The 23,371-nt window shown below is 41.3% G+C and overlaps 1 long non-coding RNA gene across 1 annotated transcript in view; it reads left to right on the forward strand.

The window, feature by feature from the left end:
- The first annotated feature begins 5,763 nt into the window (after positions 1 to 5,763).
- The window catches only part of LOC132251183 (uncharacterized), a 187,822-nt gene continuing 170,214 nt past the window's right edge, over positions 5,764 to 23,371 (forward strand). Inside the window, exons 1-2 of the long non-coding RNA XR_009463060.1 lie at positions 5,764 to 5,956; positions 6,137 to 6,252. This is a non-coding gene — a long non-coding RNA (uncharacterized LOC132251183). The remainder of the gene's footprint in view (positions 5,957 to 6,136; positions 6,253 to 23,371) is intronic.

A 23,371-nucleotide genomic window follows, 5' to 3' on the forward strand; every position in this document is an offset into this window, starting at 1 on the left:
CATAGAAGAAGAGTTTTATGATGTGTTTCAAGTTATAGGGGAACTGTGTTTCAACTGAATAGAAGATAGAATTAAGAGAGCCAAATACTCTCATCATACATGCTCCAAAAATGCACCCCTTATAGTAAAGGGGAAACTGGAAAAAGAATTTGCTTAGTTAACATGGACATAATAGAAAAAGTAGAGCAATCAGCTGCTTGGGTTCGTTCATTGGCCATAATGGAAAAAAAAGATGGATCGTTTTAATTGTTTCTGGATCCTAAGCAAATGAACAGGTACGCCAAAAGGGAGCATTTTCCTATTCCCACCAGGGAAGAGGTTTTTGGCAAGTGGCAGAAGCTAAATATTTCTCCACTTTGGATGCCTCTTCTGGGTTTTGGCAAGTGCCCCTCAACAAGAATAGCACTAGATTATGTACCTTCAATACACCCTTTGGAAAGTATTGCTTCATAGACTTCCTTTTGGGTTGTGTTCTTCATCTGAAATATTTCACAGAAATGTGCAACAAATTTTTGAAAGTCATAATGGAATTATGGTTTATATTGATGATGTATTAGTTTGGGAAAAGACTTTGGAAGATCATGAGTTGAAGCTAAGAAAGGCACTAGAAAGAGCTTGCAGAGCAGGTCTGAAATTGAACAAAAATGCAAATTTAGGATCAAAAAAATTACATATCTGGGAGAAAAGCTCTCTGAGAAACAGGTGCAAATCAATCCTGCAAGGGTTAAAGCCATTACAAACATGCCACCCCCTACAGGTAAGGAAGGAGTGCAGAGAATACTGGGAATGATCGATTTTGTTGGTAAATATCTACCTAATTTAACAGAGCAGACGAAACACCTTAGATCACTCCTACAGAAGAATGTTCAGTGGACATGGGAACATGAACACGAAGCTAAATTTAAAAACTTGAAGGAAAAAATAATGAAAGTTCCGGTACTAAAATACTATGACCCTGAAAGACCCATTAAATTGTAAACAGATGCTTCTAAATAAAGGATTGGAACAGTTTTGCTTCAAAAACAAAGGGATAGCTAGAGACCAATAGCATTTGCACCTAGGGCACTCTCTAAATCAGTGTGTCTATATGCAGAAATTAAGAAAGAAAGTTTAGCTTTGGTATATGGCTTAAACAAATTTCATAAATTCATGGGAAGCCTGTGATAATTGAAACTGATCATAAACCTTGGTAAGTATAGCAAAGGAAGAGTTGTTAGACATACCACCCATATTACAGAGACATTTCTTTCAACTGCAAATATATGATTTAGACATACAGTACAGGCTGGGAAAACATCTACTTATTGCAGATACGTTTTCCAGAGCATATGACACAACTGAAAATGACAGAATTCCAGACTCAGACATAGTACATGTTAATCTAATTAAAAGAGTGATTTCTGTCACAGATAAAATGTGGACACTAATTGCAGAAGCTACTGCTCAGTGATACATTGCAAAAAGTGATAACAGCTATTTGTGCTGTGCTGGTTGGTCTGGAAAACATATACCTAGCCCCTTCTCTCAGTTCAAGAAAGAGCATGCCAGTATTGGATGGCATTTTGTTAAAAGGCTCATGACTTTTTGTTCTATCATTGCTAAAGAAAGACATGTTAAACGGAACACATGAGGGGCATCTAGGCATTGAAAAATGCAAAAGGAGAGCAACGGGTGTTCCGTACCGGCCCAACATAAATAATGACATAAAAGATACTATAAAGGCTTATACAACGTTCCTCAAGTACAGATCAGTGCAAAGGAAAGAGCATGTGATGGTCACGGAGGAACCCATACGTCCTTGGTATCAGGTGGGCATTGACTTATTCATGCATGCAGAAAAAAGTAAGTATTAGTGCTGGATTATAATTCTCACTTTCCTGTAAACCATGTCATAATTCACATCAAATTAATTCTTGCTAGACATGGGATTCCACAAATTGTGAGAACAGACTATGGACCTCAATTCAACTGTCTTGAATTTAAAGAGTTTGCAAACAAATATGAATTCCACCACAGCACTTCACGTCTTAAATACAATCCAATGGTCTGGTGGAAAATGGAGTACAAATAATGAAGAAATTGTCAGAAAAAAGCTACAGATTCATACATCTATGTTTACCTATCACTCTTAAAGTATAGGGCAGCACCCACGAAACACGGATGGTCCCCAACAGAAATGCCGTTTAACAAGAAATTTAAAACCAGGCTGCTAAATCTTGTGGATGATGCTCAGCAGAATGAAAAGCAAGTCTTAAAACCATTAAAAAAATTCAACACACTCAAACAAAAAGGTACTATGACAGGGGTTCCAGGGAGTTACAACAACTGAACAACAAAGATATGGTGCTTATTTCAGATGGACAGATGTGGGGGAAAAAAGCACTAGTTTCCCATCAAGTAGCTCCCAGATCCTATGAAGTAATCACACCCCAGAAGGATAGGTCTTAAGAAAGAATAGACAACACTTGCAGCTCCTAAAGGGGAGAAAAGAAGCAGCACCACAAGATTCACCAAAGGAAACAGAACTAACATCAAAGAAACAAGAAATGACAGAGGTGATTGAAAATGATGCTGACTTAGAGATATCTGAACAAAGAAATCAAACAAGGACTGAACCAATAAGGACTGAGAATTCAGAGAAACTGAGAAGATCGCTTAGGACTAAAAAGCAATCACAAAGCCTAATAGAGACCTGTTAAAATGTACTTTAACTATGGGTTGAACTAAGTTGCCAATGTTAGTATTATATGGGGATATGTTATGTGTAAAGGGGGAATGTGTAGATACCTTTATGAGTGTTATGTAGAAGTTGTTGCATTTGCCTTGGGGTGGTGGGAGGGACCAGAAGATCAGTAGGCTAAGTAGGCTGTCTGTATAAACAAGCTTTGTCATTTTATAACTTTAACTCCTTGGTCTTCTGAGAATAACACAGTTGGGAAGGAGGTTGTGAGCAGAAATTACCTCTGCAGGGATAGCTTCTGTCTCCTTGCAGTACAGGCTTCCCTTCCTTTAACTGGTTCTAAGCCCTTCTGTAAAGAAGCAAACCTTGAATCAAAATGCTTTAAGTGTAGCCTTCTTTCTGCAGCATTTCTGTATAATTTTGTTTGGAGGGGAGGCCTTGAGAATAGTGGCCTAAAACAGGGATAAGAAACCTTTTCTGGCTGTGCGGGCAGGAATGACCCATCCTGGGTAAGAGGACCTGGCCACTGCTTATCCTTGCAAGCAGCCTGGAGAGAGTATCCAAAGACCAACATGTGTGGGCTGGATCCAGTGGTTCTACAGTCCATAGGTTACCACCCCCTGGCCTGGAAAAGCAAGGTCAATAGCTTTTAGAAACTTGTAAAATAAAAATGGCCTTTCTTTTTTTTTTTTGTTTATTTGTTTGGTTAGTTAATCTAAATATGTTTCTAGGGTCCCCTCTCCACATTACAGGTATCTCACAATTAATTGGTTAATTGTGCTATTACACATGCCACTGAGACCAGCTATATATGCAAAATCTTTATCTTGCCATAAAAAGCTTCAAGCAGCTATAAAATTACACCTTTGAAAATGTGTATCAACTTTATAGCTGGATGCGATGAAGCTTTAATTTGTACATGTAGCAGGGTCTCCCCTGCACCTGGGAGCCCTGTCAGCTGATAGGGCTCCTGGCTGCATGGGTTCACCTTGCCTAGCCAGGGCTGGGAGTCCCACAGCTAAAGGGACTCTCAGGGCCAGTATTTGTGGACTCTGGGTCCTGGCAGCACTCAGCAGCTGCCAGGACCCAGACCCCTGCAGCTGTGAATACTGTGTCTCAGCTGTTTCAGTGGCCCTCAGGTCTGGAAGACCACAGCTACTGCAATTGCCCAGATCTGGGGACTTCACATACCCGTGGGGCTGGGCTATTGTGGCAGCTACAACTCCCACCTGCAGAGGTGCATGGGGCAGCCTGCTTCTTACTGGTGCAGGGAGGGTCCAAGATCAGGCTCCCCCTGCACTGGCAAGAAGGCTGGAAGGGATCTACTATGCAGTCATATAATCACTCCTCTTTTCATGCACACACAGCATGGCAGGAAGTGCTACTGCATGGATCACATATTAGATCTCATTGCACATTTACCTGCATGTATAGAGCTACCCTAGCTTCTAGGAGTCATTTCTAAATAATAGTGTTTGAACACTTATTTCATAGAGGAGACCAAAGAAAGTCTTTTGGTTTTAATATCTATAATTTGACTTAAAATGAGAAGTTATTCCAAGAGTACTCTTACGGTGATGCATATCACATCAAGCAGCTCTAACCATTCCAGAAACAAAAAGCCTCTTTTTCAAAAGCCATTTAATATCACAAAGTGATAACCTTTAAGAGATGTCTACCTCATCATTTGCAAAATTCAAGTACTTAAAAGAAAACTATAGCAAAGGGCACAATTCTTATACTGTTTCATGTAAGAATAGCATTATTCTCCCCAAATAAATATGTTTCATCACAATATGACACCCTTATATTTGACTGAAGAATTATTTCTGTTGAAATTTTTTTTTTTCAAGGAATGGTTAAGTTGAACACTTAGTTTAAATAGTCATAAGTAGATGTGTGTCATTTTTATTGTTGTTTTCTCTGTGTTGTTTTTTTTTTTTAAATAAAGTTCTCATAATTCTGAGACTGTGGACTAAAACCTATACGTTGGTAAACAGAAAAGAAAGGATTTTTAGTTTAAATAGTGGAACGTCGAGGCCATTATAAAGGGTTGAGGGTGGTTAACAGGTGTGGGGTGGAGAGAGATTGGCAGGAATTAGGGAGTAGGTAATGAGCCATGAAGTCACTTGCACCCATCAGTCAAGTGCCTGAATAGAAATGTCACTGCCCCTTCCAGCAGTTGGTTTAAAAATTTGGTTAGAGCAGGTATCAAAGCTGGGTACAACTGTACCTTCCCTGGATCCACCCCTGGAGGGAGATGGCCCCAAACTGAACTGTAGTATTTGAAGCTTGATAGGGAAGAAGCACTTAGGATTCAGATCATACTTCAGTGTCCAAATTCTATACTGGAGTTGATCTAAACCAAAAAACTGAAAACTTTCAGTTTTGGATGTTTGAAATTTGAAACTGAGTTCTATCATTATCAGCGACCACTGTTTTCAAATGTAGGAATAAACAGAGCAGAGGAATCCTGGAGCAGAGTATCCTGTCCCCTCTATCAAAATATTAACAGAGTTCCCAAAATATTTATCAAAGTATAAAGAGACTGGAGAGAGAGAACAAAATGCAAGCCTGGCAAAACCATTACAGAGGCAGGGTCTTAAGGAAGAAATACAGCAATGCCAGCAGCACCAGCGACAGCTGCAGATTTAAGAATGGTGGTAATACAGAATGTTGTTAAATTGTAGTAGCTAATGGACTGTAGATTGTTTCTTCACTGGGGACTGTAGTAAATTCTATTAGCTTCTAAACAAAAATAATACTTCATTTCCCTAATACAATGGCAGCTGATGAGAGATGCCTCCTTCTTTCAGTAATTATCATTTGTGTGGCTGCATTGTAAGAAGCACATATTTCCCACCATACTAACAAATGTTCACAGCTTCTGCTTTCTCAGTCAGCCTCTTTAGAGGTTGAATTGTTTGTCATCTATTGTTACTTCCACAGACATACATGTAACAGCTGCTGCTGGATTTGCAGCAGGGCTCAGGATCCCTGCAAAGGCGAGCAGGAAAGTTTGCACAAAGTTGTTGCTTGCAAAAGCATATGCATGTTTTTGATTGGCTTCTGAGGCAGGAGAGGGGAGGGAACTCAGCCCCCAGGACTCAGCCAGGCTCAGAGAAGGGAAGGAGCCCCGGGACCACAGAGATAGGGGAGGAACCACACTGCAGCCTGCCTGTATAGTGAACCTGCCCTTACTGATGGGGAAAAGATAACCTGCTATACTTTTTCCCCTCTGTGAGGCAGAGGAGCCCATGTAGAGAAAAAAGGGTGGTAAGGTAGACTTGTCTAGGAGGGCAGGGTGTTGATCTGGGGAGAGTTAACTGAGAAACAGCCTGGGGCTGGGTGGGTGATAAACCCCAGGGTTGTTTCAGCTATCATCACAAGGGGCCATGTCTGGGAATTGGAGAAAGGTACTTTTGGGGTAAGGGGACAGTGTGTGTTTCTTTACAGATACCACAGACAGCTGGAGCAGAGGAGAGCTTTTCTTCCCCATGCAGGCTCTAGCAGAGAGCAAGATTTTCTGAAACAGCTGCACCAGCCAGGGTTATTGTGTTGCCAGTGTGAAGGTGAGCTGATGTTTGTGTTAACCCTATGAGCTCCTGCTGAAATTCACTGAAACCGAAAGGTTTAAGTTGGAATTTTACTGAGGGTATCTTTGATGCAATTTGTATAGAGTGTTTTAGTTCATTGATACTTGCCTTTGACAACTAGATTATTGATATCCTGTTCGCTATTAAGGTCATTCATATGTTGACTGTTTTGTAAATAATAAACTGTGTAAATAGTTAGAATGTATGTACTTCAGTGTGTGGGGAAACCACAAGAAAGCAGTTCATGGAGAGGTGGCCCCAGTCTAAGGGACTGGGAGATTGACCAAGGCTATTTGACGCCCCAGGATCCTGAATCCAGACATGGCTGCAGGTAGCACTGTGGCTAGGGTTACATAGAGAGAGCTCATTTTAAGTTTTTGAAGACAGTAAAAATAAAACTGAGCTCTTGGTGTCAGAGATTGATACAGTAATACTGTTACAGAGTTCTACATAACTTGATCTTGGATCCACAATATTTTGATCAAAATAAAGGGGGGTATGCTTACTACACTGTTTCTGCTCTGTTCTTAAGCCCTAGGCATGTATTAACAAATTGAAGTGTAATAATAAGAGTTTTTAGTGTTCTCTAAGGTTATTATTGTAGCTGTTTATAGATGAGGCACTTACATCTTTTTCAAACAGTGCAAAGTACTTGGGTTCAATATGGGTATTCTATCAGTATTTTCGAAACAACTGTTGTGTCACAACTTAGCTATAGATTGAGTGCTATAAAGTTTATCTCAAGCATGAGCAACCTCATGTATAAACCATGCCAAATATTCATTGTTAGGTTCCTGAATTTGTCTTAGGGGTGAAACGATATCCTGTCCTATGATATGTACTGTTAAGCAAGACTGTTTTATCACTCCAACTCTCTTCTGAATATTCCTTACTGTGATGCTACCTCTGACCACCAACAAGCTTCCAGTCAGAGTGGAGTTAAACTGCTGAATAGATGATAAGATCTTTAATCTCAGCCAAAACCAAAACCACCTTGACCTCAATCATGGAGCTCCAGTACACTGATGATGCTGTAGTCTATGCTTACTCAGTAGCAGATCTTCAAGCAATCATCGACGTTTTTACTGAGGAAAGCAAGAAAATGGACTGACACTTAACATTCAGAAGACTAGGGTTCTCCATCAACAAGTTCTTAATGAGCAATGCCCAGCTGTGGTAATTAAGGCTGTTTACGGATGTTTAAAAAAAAAAAAAAGCTTTATCAGAAGCAGTGCATTAACTCGACCCAGCTCTGCATCATCTGTATAGAACAGGCACTTCAGTAGGGCTATTTGGCGCTTTTATTGAATAGCTGATTTAATCAACTATTAGATAAAAGTACCAAAAAAGCCCCACTAAAGCTCCTGATCTATACAGATGTTGGGTGAGCTGGGTCCATCTAACGAGCTGTCTCTTCTGGGCATGTGCTGGGGCTCAGCATGGAAGCGCACCAAGTTTGAAGTTAAGTGCCATTTTTTTCAGGGGGGGAGGGGGTTAACATCTTTAACCAGCCTGAGATTCACTATGAGACTCTGGAGAACATTGAGTATTTCCCGTAGCTCGGAAGGCTGGCATCAAAGAAATGCAATATCGCCTCAAATGGGCAAGTATAGTCTTCGGACACCTGAGGAAATGGGTGTTCAAAGATTGTAACATCAGATTCAAAAGCAAGCTAATGTTTTATCAAGTAGTCATGATCTCCCACCTTACTGTATGGAGCCGAGACATGGACAGTATACAGGAGACATCTCAAGTTACTGGAGAAGTACCATCAAAGCTGCCTGTGCAAGATCCTTCAAATCTCGTGGGAACAAAGGTGCACCAACATTAAAGACCTCTCTCAAGCAAACATCATGAGTATCAAGGCGATGATCTTCTGACATCAACTTCACTGGGTTGCTCACATCATCTGGATATCTGACTCCAGATGCCTAAAGAGGGGGGCAGAAAAAAATATTTTAAGGATGTCCTCAAGGCCAATATGAAAAAAATTAACATCTATTTGTGGGTGAATACCTGGTATGTGGCATATCTGCAAGTTCAGGTGATTAACATGGAACATAAATTTAAAGATGATGAACAGAAAAGCTTCAATTAAAAGTGTAAGCCCAGTGTTTAGTAAAATTCAGGTTAAATTTCATATTTTAATTTTAGCTGTGTGAATTATGATCTCTCAGTCTCAATTCTAATATGGATTTCATATGAAACAAAAGCCAGAGTTTTGCCAAACCAACTGTACAGTAGTCAAAACTATATGCAACTACTCATTCTTACCTTGCACCTAATGACTAAAAAAAACCAAAACAGTTTTCCATTGCAAAAATTGCTTTTAGTTTCTGAAAATATCAAGACTGAACTGTTTTTTCACATTATGCATTGGCTATTAATTAAGGAAAAACATGTAATAGAGCATTAGTTGGGATGCCTGCCTCATCCTATGTCTGTTTGCTCTCAAGTGATCTAGTATAATCTATTAGCATGGCTGGTTTTTAATTTCATTGACACACTTAGCATTCTATATGGCATTTTGCTTAGCAAGAATGATAAAGCTTCAAACACTAATTACCTATCTGCTGTTCCTAGGAGCAGCAAAAGATGAAGTAATAATAAAACCAGGCTTGACAGAGTTCTCCTAGCATGATTTTAGAATTCCTTGTAAACTTTGAAAGTAGGTTAATGATGATGTTCAAGGCTATGTAAGACTGTCATTATGGTCTTTGCTTTGACTGTTGACTATAAGACAGTCATCTGAGGGTGGGGGGGAAAGGCTGCTTTTTTATTTTACTTAAAGCACATACATAGCACATTCATGAAATGGCTTACATTGCTTTAAAAGAGAGTAGGTGATTGTAAATTTTTCAGTTTTTTTTTTTCCAGTGCATTTTTTTTTGGTTTTATTTGGTACTTCCCCAATTACACAGTTGGGTTGAGTAGGCCTCCTACACATAGAATGCTTAGTAAACATGTAGGGATACTGTGCCAACTGCAGTGAATATATTGTGAGCACAGCTTTGTAGGGGAAAACCTGGATGGGGCAATCCACAAACCTGTTCATATTTTCTGTAGTCCTGGGAAAATCCTCCCCATGTTCCTGAGCAGTATTACTTCTCTGTAAAATATTAGCATCAGGACTGATTCAAATTGCATAACATGACTACTACTGATGACCAAACGAATTAACAAAGATTTATGCAACACATTTCAGATATGCAAATATCCTGAACTTAAGAGGGCTATGTTGCTATAGGCTTGCCTGAATACTAAAAATGTATGGGACTAAAACGTATGTCAAGAAACTAGTTTAATATTATTTGGGCTATATCCATGACATTGCCTTTTGCTGCCATCCTATTTAAAAAGGTGCTAAACTTAGAATGGCCATATTTAAGATATGCTCCAACTTCATCTGAGTTAAAATTTGATTTTATCAGTAATGAAAATCATGTGCAAGGACAAGTAGGTCCGACATGGCACGTGGGGCTGTATTAAGATAGACAAGTGTGAAAGATCTGAGTTCTTTTTCTGTCCTCTGTGCAGCAAACAGAATTAGTCTCCATGCTCAACAGAAACAAAAACATAATTATTTAAACCTCACCCTTGCTTTCCTCTTGGCTTTGTCTGTTCTCATTTTCCTAGAAAGACAGACTTTGGCTCAAAAACAAACTTTCCCATTTGTCTCTCATTTTTGCAACTAAACATACATTCTAGTCACCAATAAATTAGTTTGTCTCACTTTCTTCCCCTCAATTTTCAAATATTTCTGTGGAAAATAGGAGGCTTTGCAGTATTCCCTAGATTCAAGTTGTTATGTATCAAAGCAGGACGAAGTAGATTCCTAAACTGAATGAATTCATAGAGAATGCACAATCAATATTTTCTTAACATGTCTTTAGTAAATGTCCTCTTAATCTCATTATGGCAATATGTCATTGCATTGTCAGAAGAGCAGGCTTGAAGCCATTTAGGGCCTTATGCTAAAGCCAATATCACCAGAAATCTACCTAGGGCCAACACGGATGATGAAGCATTGGTAGGACATGGCTTATGGTGAAACGCTTCACTTATCAAGAAAGCAACCATACCCTGCACCAGGTTTGAGTTCTGGATGGTTTGGAAGTTTCATAGGAATTGAAAACAGATTGGAGAAATGATCCAAAGAATCCTGACAGTGACTAGTACTAGAAGCTCAAGAAAGTGTCACTGCCTTTAATGGACACACATACAATGCTGAAGTTTATTTTGAGTAATGCATGGCTGGCTTTTGTTTCCTGGTCAGTGATAAACTTAAATTTTCTCCTAGCCTATGTAAATGTGCATGCTGTTTCCAGAAATGTTTTCAGGATTTTATACAGGGTGCAGTTGCAGGGACCAGTGCTGCAGAGAGACCTTCACCCCACCCCTACTTCTCCCAGCTTCCTGCTCCTCTCCATTGGGGCAGGCAGAGGTCCCTGCAGTGAGGACTTAGGTCCCAAGGAAGGGAAGCAAAGTCCCAAGGAAGGGTCCCTTTCCTCCCCTCTCTGTCCCTTCCCCTCCAATTCCCCACCCTCTCCTGCCTGCCACTGCCAGGTGCTGTCCTGGGAGTGAGACTAGCTCCAGCTGTGCTGTGCAGGGGCTGCACTCACTGGGGACTGCAGCAAGAGTGCCAGTGGCCAGGGGCTATGTTCCCCCTCCCTGCACCTGCTCCTGAGCTGGCAGGGAACACCTGGGGAGGGGCAGGCAGGGAGAGGCAAAGTGCCTGCTCACTGCCACTGTTGCCACAGTCCCTAGCTGAGCATAGCCCCTATGCATCCCAGCTGGGGCAGACAGGAGCTTCCCTCCCCCTGGGTGCTATCCCAGCAGCAGGCAAGGGATTGGGGGAATAGGAGGGAGAGGGGAGGGGTCATGCCTTTAAGTACAGAGAGGAAGGGATTTAGGGAATGCTTATCTTCTCTGAGACTTAAATCCCTGGTTGTTGCTCTGGGAGCATGGATTAGAAAAGGGGAATTCAGCCATGCCAGTGCACCCCCTCTGGATCCACCCCTGCCTCTTTCAGTTAAACATAGAAATGATCATTAATTAACATCAATAAAACATAAGGAGATGTATTCTTCATAGTTAAGGTGTGTAGACATTTGACTAATCCTTGGTGCACTTTCATGGTGAAGACAGTATTAAGATCTTTTCTTTATAAATGAAGGGAATTAAATAGAAAGGACAACTGATTTGCCAAAATCAACCGAGCAAATTGGGATTACGATTTAGAACACATGCACTAGACCATGGTGCTTCTTAATTATTTGCCAAATACAAATGCACCCTGGTGAATTAGTCACAGAGGCAGATAACTGGCAAATGTTAGCTGCCACTGCTCATTATTCTGTGTAGTGCTAAGCTATATACCAAAATAATTTGACTTATATGATAGGGAGGATGCATCTTCCCTCACAATAGCTATTTGTACTGATTTTGTTAAGTGCAAACTCAGCTTCCAACATCCACTAATATTCACAGCTTTACTGTGAATGTGAGTTATGGTAGACTACACTTAGAATAGCATCTGCTTGGGGGGGGAGGGGGCAGGGAAACAAACAATATTGAATAAACAATCATTGCTTGTGTAGGTCTCTTGTGAAAACAGTTCACTACACTTATACAATGAGAGAATAAAAAAAAAGGTTGGCCACAAAATTTGATGGTGACTGAAAGCAAGGAACTCTTGCATTATGTCCTAAGCAGATGGATGGCCTTCCTTGAAACAAGAGGCTGCTGTTATTTATTTTATAGATTTCTGCTTTAGACTGCTTAGAAAGGTATTGAGTAGTATATTTACTTACAAGGATGCGATTCATGTTGATAGTCTGGAAATCTGTTATGGTGTGTCTGTGCTGCATTGAAGGTGTTACTGCAAACTTTGGAGACATATTTGCATTGGCTTTAACCAGCTAGCTAGTAGGGCTGTGCAAAGCTTCAGGTAGTGATTCAATTCAGAGGAGATTTGGCCTGATTTAGTGGCCAAATCACTGAATCTGAATTGAATCGGGACCAATTTAAAGGTCCAAATTGATTCAAAGCTCTCCAAATTTTTGGAAAAGATTTGGAGAGCTTTGATGGTTCGGACAGTCCCTGGTGGCTGCAGCAAGGAACTGCAGCCACTCTGAGTTGGTAAGTACTACGGGCAGAGGAGGGGACCATGGGGAGACCCATGCCAGCCCCCCCCTGGCCCTTGCCTGCTCCCCCAGCTCACCCCCATGGCTGTCCCACCCACCCTAGCTCCTGGTACTTGAAAGAATAGTCCTGGTACTCACTGGGTGCTGCTGGTGGGGGTGGAGGGGACGACAATCCCCACTGCCCCACACTGCATGAGGGGCTCTGCACGAGCCTTCTTGAGCCCCCACCCAATCTCCCGGCCCCACCATGGCTGCCCCTTTAAGAAAAAATAACAGCCGAGACAAGCCCTGGGACTTGCTACTCCTGGTGCAGCCTCAGGGCTTCGGGGGTTCATGCAGAGCCCCACACATAGTGGGGGGTAGTGGGGATTGCCCCCGCTGGCAGGAGCAGCGAGTCCTGGGGTTTCTTCATTTTTTTTTTTCTTAAAGGGCCTGAGTTGGCACATGCGGGGCACCCATGGGGGAACTGGGGGAACGATGGGGGGGTTTGGGGGCTTGTGCAGAGCCCCCCATGCACAATGGGGTTGTGGGGGGGTAGCAGGGATTGCCCCCCGCCTGGCAGCACCCACTGATCCGGGGCTTTTTTTCTGCAAGTGCTGGGAGCTGGGGTGGGCAGGGCATCCATTGCCGGGCTGGGAGGGGGGGCTGGGGATGGGCCTGGCCTGGTTGATTCAGAGATTCGGCTGACTCGAATCAGTACAGTGATTCAAATCACTAAATCAAATCACTGTCCCCTGAATTGGCCGAATCCAAATCCAAAGCGAATACTAGCAGCTTCACACAGGCCCACTAGCTAGCTGGCTTGCTCAGGTACTATCCGTAGTTTAACTCTAACAGCTTAGACTGCAAAACCCTACTAACAAACTGGTTAAGTAATTGGGAGTCTAGTTCATGCTGCAGAAATACCTTTGACTGCAGTGTAGATATGCCTTTACCCTAGATACAACATTTTGTGAGTTTGTTCTTGACTAAAAGAGCATAATTAAAGTACAGGAACTACTGAAAGATTTAATGTCTTTCTGACCATTTTATATTAATACAGTTCCTTTGTCCCTCTGTTCAAGTAAAACATTATCAATAAAGCAATTTCATTTGATGACTTGAGGATTCCTCAAACACAGGAACGTTATGGGACAGAAGTAATGGGCATGGCTGAAGCAGCTTTAAACTCCTGTTCCAGTTTGTTAGAATGGTGTTAGGAGCAGGTCTGAGAACTTGTGTTTAATGCATCCAGGTGTCATATTAATATTTGCTGGCACACTTCTGTTAAACACATTTGCAGTAGAAAATAGGTTGGGTATATTTGGTTTCTTAATTTTTACTTGTTGGGAATGAACACAGGATATACTACTGTTGAGCAACACCCAATCAAACTGGTAGCGCTGTCAATTTATTTTGAAGTCAGTAGTGGGATAGAAAATTACTAGAAAATTATTTATCTTTTAAGGTAGACAATGGGCATCTTGGATATCTATTTATTATTGATCATTGTACTGTCTATTTTTAAGTTAATGTGTAAGAACAAAAGACATTTTTGCTGCTTGAACTACAGGTTGGCTTCTTAGCTACTTATTTCCTTAAGTTATAGCATAAAAAGTTACCTTAAGATAATAGTTACCTTACTTTAAAATGCCAGGTAAAATTACCTCAGCATAATCAGTTTATAACACATGTTTTTCCATTTACCTGAAAGTATGTTGGTAATTGGTCACTTTCTCAGTCAGTTCAGTGTCATAAAAGTTATTTTTGATAAGAGTGCACATTTAAAGTCTCCTTTCAGGCTGAGATGTTCTTTTCCTTTTATTCAGATGAAGAATTATCAGGTGGCCATACTGCCTCACAGTTCTTGGAAGCTAAATTTAAAGAAAAAAAAATAGTAAAGAATACTTTGACTTCACTATTGGCTTTTATTCCCCTTTTATTTGAAAAGACATTTTTAAGAGTGCTTCACTTCTACCACGGTGAAGAAGGATGTGTATCACTATATATAATACATAATACTAAGGCCAGGTGCAGAACTGCATGTAAAGATTTTCTTCTTTGTACTGTTTTATGCTATTGCTTTTAGGAGCATTTTAATACCATCATCTTTATTATAATTCACACAAATGAATTGACAATAGTATAAAACCATAACAATGGATTTACAGTAACACTCTTAAGTTTACCATATATTTTGAAAATAGAGAAGAGGGAGATAGCCTGGTGTTTAAAAAAAATGGTTGGGATCTAGGGACTTCTGAATTCTAAACCCAGCTCTGAAATGAGTCCTAGCATAGTTTTAGGGAAGCTATATAATGTTTAAAAAAGAATAGTACTCACTTCACAGTGGTAGTTTATGGCATAAGGGTTTAGGTCCTGATACTGAATGGCTCTTCGAGACACAAAGGTAAAGGTGTGATGGGATCTGATGTGCAATCCCACAGTCATGCATCTTGCCACATACATGTGGCATGTCAGGATGCATGATTGTGGGATTACACATTAGCTCACATTATGCCTTAATGCTGGTGCAGGGGGAGGCCTAGGATCATGATCTCAGGCCTCCCCCTGCACCAGCAATAAGACACAATGGGATTGTGATCCCAGGATCCCCATACACTGAAAAGTAGAAACACTTCCCATGTTCCCAGGCTCTTCATGCACTGGCTCCAGCCATGGGGGAGCACCGTGCATCTTCACAGTTGGTTGTCCCATCAGTGTACTCAGGCTGCCAGCCATGGTACATAGGTGCATGATGTATCCCTGCAGCTGGGAGCTCCATCAGCTGTGAGGGCTCCCAGCTGCAAAAGGCATGTGCTCCCACAGAAGGGAGCCCCATCAGTTAACAGGGCTCCCAGCCACAAGGGTGCCCCTGGCCATGCATTTAGCTAATGGTGTGGTAGGTACCAGCCACAAAGTTATTACCAGGGATCCGGGTTTTCTGTTTCCCACAGAAAAATGGAGTAAAACATGGATGTTCCACTTTTAATGAAGGAAAGCATGGATTTCTCATTTTAGCAGAGAAATCCATGGATTTTGCAGTTTTGCAATGAGCCCTCTGTAGGCTGGTAGAGTTCCAACCTGCAGGGGGCTGGGAGAGAGCGGGAGGAGGGGGGTCAGGCAGGGGGGTACCACGTGCATGTATATGCACGTGGCTGCCTGGCATCCTGGAGAGCAGCTCCTGCAGATAGGGTACCAACTGTGACTGAAGCTATTCAGGGGATTTTTTTTTCTTCAACATGATGTAATGTCATTAATTGTACTGTTCAACCCATTCACAATATCAATCTCCTGGACTGTTTTCAAGAGCCACCAGGAGATCAATGCTGATTTTTGGTAGACTCCTGGCCAATCTGGGAGGGTTGGAAACTCTACCCGCAGGTAAGTGAAGGGGTGGGGGTTGAGGAGCCAATAGGGAGGGTGGGGAGGAGTTGGCCAAGACCGGGGCTGGGGTTGCTGCCCAGTCAGGCAGTGCATGTGGCTTGGGGCTTGAGGTTGCAATGTGCAGCCGCAGGGACAGGGCTGCAGGCAGCTTGTGCAGGGGGAGGGAGATGGGGCCAGTTCCCAGGGGGAGAGAGGGACCCATGCCCCCCAAATTTATTTGTGGGGCTGGGGCAGGCTGCCTGCTGTGGGCTTGGGTTTCAGCTGTGCTGCCCTCCAAGGGGGCATCTGTAGCCCAGCAGGTGTGACCTGGCGCAGCAGGGCAGAGTCGGACCGTGCAGAAAAGCTGCTTACCATTGTGAGCTCCATGATGCTCTGCCAAGGCGACCCTATGTGCAAAGCCCCATGCCACCATCTTTGCTACTGCCAAACATGCAGGGGGGGCATTGCCAGGGCGGTGTGGAGCTCACAGCGGCAAGCTGTTTTCCTGCATGGCCCCGCTTTGTCCTGCAGCACCAGGTTGTACCCACAGGGCTGCGGAGGCCCTGGGGGAGGGCAGCGGGGCGGGAGCCTGAGCCTACAGTGGGGAGTGTGCACTCACCCCCACACCACACACAGATCTTGGGGGAATAGTTCTCCCCTGCCCCCTGGGAGTGTGTGCAGCTGTGGGGAGCTTTCCACCCCCACCCAACCCCAGCAGACAGTGGAGTTGTGGGAGCTGGACTCCACTCCACTACAGTATCTGCCGCCTCCTGCCATGGCCAGGGGGCTGCAAACCAGGGTCCCTGGCCCCATAGCCCTGGAAGCAGTACTGGGGGAGCAGGAGCTGTGGGTAGGGAGCGAGGGGTACCAGCTGGGCTGTGGGTGGAGAGCGAGGGGCCCCAGAGGGGCTGGTGTGGGGGGGTGTGGGGGCAGAGTGAGGGGCACCAGCAGGACTAGGAGGGGTTGTGCTGGGGAGCAAGGAGCACCAACAGGCCAGAGAGGCTGTGCAGGCCTTTCATTTTAATCACAGATTTCAAGGTTTTTATCAGAGTATTTGTGATTTTTTTTTTTTTTTTTTTTTTTTTTTTTTTTAATCAGGGAAAGCCAGGATCCCTGGTTATTACACATTTTTTCAGAGTATCTTTCTGACTTATTGCTCGATTTATCACACCATTAACTGATTTATGTTTCATTTGGCCACGTGTTCAAAGGTGATTACCTGGTTAATTATGTTTTAAGAGTAATGTGTGGTAGAGGCCCAAGGTACTAGGAAATCAGATGTACAGAGTAACTGAAGGTCCAGTAAGATTGCTGGAAATTTTGGATACTCAAAGGTGTGTCTTCAGCATGAGCTAGACTTTTGAATACTTGGCCAGTTTCTTGCTAGGGTTTTGTAGACTGGCGCTTCTGCAGTTAGCTTAAGTTAATCTAGATGCATCTCCAAGAGCTGAAGTAATACTTTCACTGTAGCACAGATATGCCGTAACAGATTGCAGACGAAGAAACTGAAGATCATTAGTATAAATAAATGGGCTACTCAGCACCTTACAGAATGGACACGTTGATTATGGATTGTTCTGTATGCTGCAATTAATGAGGACTTTATGACTAAGACAGCACTTTCTGTTTTTTATGGAAAACAGTATAAATGTACTGTAGATTTTCTTCTTTGTGTGCCTATACAATTACTAGACACCACTCACACAATTTTTTCTTAGTACATGAGATGGAGACTGAAACCTAGAAAGATTAAGGAGCATCCCCATTGACATTATAAGTAAGACCCCCAATTACAAAACAGGCCCCTGTATTCTAACTGTAAGTGATAGACATTTATTTCTTTGTGCGAGGCTGGCCGAAGTAGGGAGTATTTTTCTAGGCTTTCCTGAGAATGCATCTTGAAGTACTCAATCACAGTAAGTCATTAGGTCAAAATTATTATGTACAGAGAAGCCCATTTAAAACAGTAGTTAGCAGCTGCTGTTCCTCACAGGATAAACAGATTATTCATATTTGCTACGGAGGCCCCATTAAAAGTGACACTCAAAGCACATCAATATTCAAATCGTAGTTGTATAAGTAAAATGAGAAGCATCACATATATTGCAATGACCATAATTGCTCCAGTGAATAAAGTGCCCTGTTTTGAGCTGAGCCCCTTGGAAGGGTGAGACATCTTTGTATCTTCTGAATTCGGGATAAAGCAGCTCCTGGCTTTTTGGAGCAATACTTAGGCCACTTAGGTTTACCATGACTTCCCTTAACTGTCTTTAAGTTGCAAAGATGTTCCGAAATAACTGGAGTTCAATGCTGCATGCACCAGGGACATTTTTGACTAAAGGATCCAGCTGCTGGAGTTGGTACACAGCCCAGAATTATAATTAAATTGCTAGCTTTCCAATGGATCCTGTGGTATTAGAGCTTGTGGAAGGAAATGGGATTCTTTAAACAAAGTTGCACAATAAAATTTTTATATTAACCTCTAAGTAAGTGATAAATTTGTCTACTGTATACTTTTTCCCCACTGTATTCTTTTTTCTTTAATGTGCTTTTGCAAAAAGGGACACCCCAAAGAGTACTTCTAGGAAGCATGGTGGTAACTATGTTGGCTTTTTTCTTATGGACACTGGCTTTCAGTATCCCTGCTTCTTTCCAGGTATGCAGACACATACTCCAATTAAAAAAATATATATAAAACAATGATGAAAAATGGTTGTTCTTAAAATCTATGTTTTTTTCCCTGAAACACAGGACCTTATTACACATTGCACTTGAGCTCCTCAAACGTTGATCAATCTTAGTGCTAGCTTGAGTTTAGAACAGTCATGCCTTAAAGCTAAAAACCTTCTCTGACTGTTCCTGACCTGCACAGCTGTGACTTGCCGCTGGGGACAGGTGAGCAGGTTGCCACTGGGGACAGGCAAGCAGGGGCCAGAATAGGAAGTATAGTTGTGAGTTGCCACTAGAGAGCTGGTGATGCAGAACAGGCTTGTAGTCCTGCTCTAGACTTTTTTTTTTTTTTTGGGGGGGGGGAGCAGGGGGGAGACATGGTTTGGATGGGGAGGAGGAGCCTGAAGCTAGGAGGTGGAGAGTTAATGGGATGGGGGTGGGTAACAGTGACTTCTCCAGACCCACCTATCCATGTAATTATAAGTACTGGTGAGTCTTCATATTTTCCACTATTTCTTCAGAGGATATCAGTTTAAAGTAATGCAGGGAAATTGACATTTAGGACAACCTGGTGATAAAAGAATTTGTGTGCATCTTTTCTGTAACAGAAAATTGCACCTAACATTTTGCACATAACATTAGAAATTGCACCCAACATTTTTGTTGAGGTCATGCTATTTGTTGTAGCATTTTTTAATTGGAATTCCAAATATTTCTTAATCTCTCTCAACTTTTACATTTGTGAAGAATGTGCTCTTCAAGAATATTTGTTTCTGCATGTGCAATGAAGTGGATCAGCTTGAAAAGATGAAGTTAAAGCATTAGACAATATACTGTTATTCTATTAGGGGAGCATTATTGGACTCAGTGCTGTGTTTGACCATTTTACAGGAGAAATTTGCCCATTGGGAGTGATTTAAGACTTAATATCAGCACTGTGCCCACTAAAGGGTTTCTTTAATATTTCCTAAAAAATATTCCTTTCTCCTGGAAACAAAGTAAGTGAAATACTTATAAAATAACTGAGTCAAATCAAAAGAATTGCAGGATTTGGATGATGGTGGTGAGAAACTTCAAGTTCTTAACATTAATATCCAGATCAGTAAAATTTTACTGTTCATGTTTTACAGCATGTCATATGTAGAGCATTTTAAGTGAGGTTTCCATTTTCTCTCTCCATTTACCTTTATAGCCATTTCTTATGTCTTAAAAATTTCATACATACTTTTTATTTTGCATATTTAAGATTTTAGGTTTGTAATTTTTACTCTTGAAAATGGGCTTTTCCTGTATTGGAGTTACAAGCACTGCATGAACTACCAGTTATAGATTTCATCTACAAATTCTGTACTGAAAAGTGCAATGCAGATACTGTACAATACAGTGCAATCACAGTTACTTTATTTGGCTTTTACCTGAAGCTCTGACTTTATTTTTGTAGCTTTTGCCCTAAAGTATTTTGCAAATCTGTAAGGTTTTCCTTTACTGCAGCCACTTCCAAGAGAAAAGTGATTAGTTGCTTAATAGCATGCACAAACTTTGGTCATTTAGGACAAAGCTTTCCAAGTTTGGAGTGGCTGGGGGCTGAATGGGTCCCCCCACAATGACATTACTGGGCTCTGTAGGCTGCTCTGCTCCCATCCCCCCTGCCCACTTAAAGGAGAGGGCCAGGGGTAGGAAGCACAAGCCAGATGAGGGAGTGGGGAGCCAGGAGACCCTGGGAGCAGCAGCAATTAGAGCAATGAGGAGAGCAGCACCGGCTGGGACCTCATGGGCTACAAATTGACACCTTTTGGGCCACATGCAGCCCATGGGCCGTAAAGTGGACAGTTATGGTTTTGGAGAAACATGGAGAAACACAGAATGTTACTAAACTGATTAAGGGTAGGATACTGGGGCTAATATTGTAATACTTTCAGTGACTTTCAACAAAAAATAATCAAGAAATCTGGGACCTGATCCAAAAGAGGACTTAAATAACTAAAAGCTTGATGCTATGTCTTTTTCATTCCATCACTTTTACTGATATTTCTAACTACTTTGTCCCTAATCTCTGTGTCCCTAGTGCTGTGTCCTTACACCTTTTATAGCTTGTGGGTTTGTTTCAGGTCATTTGTTAGTATGCTGGTTTCATTAAATACTCTTTTGCACAATGTAGTTATATCCAGAAATCACCATGTCCTGTATTACAATAAAGTTGTCTGTTGCTGGAGAGTCCTATATTTTTGTGCCCCATCCTGGGCAGGGTTACTTCTACTTGACTCCCACAGAGTAAGAGATGGAGGTCTTGTCTTTTTTTTTTCCAAGTAAAAGTTTGTCAGTACTCTCTGATATTCACTCAAATGGCTAATTCTCCTGTTTGCTTCTAGCTACTGTTACATGAGAGAAACCTTTGGGTTCTGTGTAAAGTTTTTTGTTCATTTAATTGTATTATGTTCTATCTATTTTATCTTAGCAGTCCTATTCAGGTTGGCTGACATATTTTTCTTAATTAGGTGATAGTGGCATTATTTGTCATCTACTTGAAACTCCTTCAAGCATTTGGGTTTTTTTGAGTCCCTGTAGAATTCACTTGTAAGGATTGGTGGCAAGTTGAACTTTGTACAATAACTGACTTTACAATCATCCTGTGTCACCCTGTGCTACTTTAGGGACCATTCCCCTACCATTGACTTAGCCTGAGCCATGAGGTATTTAAATACTTTGGCACGTAATCTAGAACATGTCTGATAAGGGAGCTCAGAAGTCTACTCTTGGGATTACCAACCCTTTCTTCAAAAGTTGTGTGTGAAGGAGACGTCTCTTGGGTGAGATCCCTAAGGTTCTACCTAGATCACACTGGCCACTCATAAGAATTTTATGAATCTAATGTTCTCTGTCCATGCTAAGTTCAGCAGCTGTGAACAGACCCCAAATGCATTTGGGGACTAAGAACAGTATAGTGGGATTGGTCAGGACCATCTTTTCAAGTGTGTAGTCTTGGGTGTACTTATCAGGGAAGTAGTACTGATTCTGTGTAAACAGCATGAATATGATATCACTTTTTCCCAAGCTTAGGCTGAGATAGCAATTGTATTTTGCATTTCTTCAGATTTGCGTGGGTGCAGGGCTCTTAACAGCTTTAGACTTTGCCCTGATTTTTTTTACATTCTAGGTTATTTCTTTTACTGGCTTTCATAGCAGACTGTTGACAGTCCCCTTAGGACCTACCTGTGCCTTCACACACCTAACTGTCAGAAAAATATTCCTTTCCCTGTTATAAAAAGTTAGCAGAGCTAATCAATCAGTACATATTTTTTTTTTCTTTCTTAATGTTTAATACCTTCCTTTTCTTTTAGTTCTTTGGTATCTATTTTTAATAACCACCCTGCATAGTTACCTAATGTTTTACCTTTCCAGATGACATATATTCCAGCTCTCTTCAAAAGCAGGAATTTCATACAAGGTTCTTTATAAGTTAACATGTGGTGTAAACATAATGTTCAGTAGGGGCTTGAATTAGAATCACATTTTTTGTGGGGTACAGTGATCTTTTCCCCTTGATTTCATGTACTTAGCTGCACAATATAATTGGTATTTTTAGGAAACTCTTGCCCTAAAAGCAAATGTAAATTGAGAAACTAATGCAACGTATGGCTATTATGTTACCCATCGGTGCTTGCTTCTTGACGTCAATTATATTATTTCTCTAGAGTAATAATCTTGAAATAGCCACCAACTGGTGGCACACCAAACTTTACATGGTTACATCTCTAAGAAGTTATCTGAGCAGGTACATTTGCGATATGCTGAAGAAATTACTGTATTTTAATGTGTTTTCTGTAATGTTAACATAGATCAGATGGAGTACAAATAGCTTTTCTGTATTTGTTGTAATAATAGGATATTTTCAGCAATTGCAGTGAATTAGGAAACGAAGTGTGTGAATAGTTCAACTGCTTGATTGTTGTTCATTTAACAGTTTGCACTAGCAAAATCTTTTATTGAAGTTTTACTTGAAGGGCCTACTGTGTTTAATATGCCTACATCAACAGCTGTAATAGGATTCCAGTGTTTATATATAGAAAGAAAATATAGAAAGAAAATGCTGTGTACCAAATCTTTGTGTAAAAGATCAAATGTTAGCCTATGTTTTATTTACAAAAATATAGTTGTCTTGTACAATTAGACATGTTTGAGCTTTTCCCTATATGACATACTTTTTTGTATCTGTGCCAGTGAGAGCCACACCAGCTCTGGAGATAGAAGCTTGACACATTTTCATAACCAGTCAAAATCTTTAAGATCCTGAAATGTTCATAAGTAGTGCTTCCCAGGTTCTTTTTCTTTGGCTAAACATAGTGCAATAAGTATAATACATTCCTGTCCAGCTATCACAATATTATGCACAAAGCAAGCCTAAAGACTTGGAAGACATTTCGTGAAAGGTTTCTTTGCAAAATAAGGTGAGATTGAGTGGTAACTAGAAATTCACAATTCCTTAAACATAAAAGCTCTGATCCTGCTTCAGATTCCTTGTTCTCAGTGACCAGTATTGCCCACATCTATGCTTTGGTTAGGTCTAAAATCTTGCTCTACGTTTAGAATATCTATAGCATCATTGGAAGAAGCAATGCCAGAAATTCCTGAAGAGAAGATATTTCCAAGTGAATGTTAAGTTTCCTCGCTACTCATTTTTTGGTTATATAAAAATTACCATGAAATCAGTCCTGAGACACTGAATACTAGTTGCTCTGGAGATAGAAGCTTGTAGGACATGTGATTCTGGTGAAGTATGTTCTTGAAATCCCCCCCCCCCCCCCCCCATATAAGTACCTACAGAACATAAATATACATTAAGATGCTAATGAGTAACAGTATGTCAAGTAGTATGACAGGTTGTCTTTTTAAACTACATTGAACTACATAGGATATTTTTTTTAAATAACGAACCA

Source organism: Alligator mississippiensis, chromosome 6 (genome assembly GCF_030867095.1).
Source record: "Alligator mississippiensis isolate rAllMis1 chromosome 6, rAllMis1, whole genome shotgun sequence".
NCBI classification, from domain to species: Eukaryota; Metazoa; Chordata; order Crocodylia; family Alligatoridae; genus Alligator; species Alligator mississippiensis.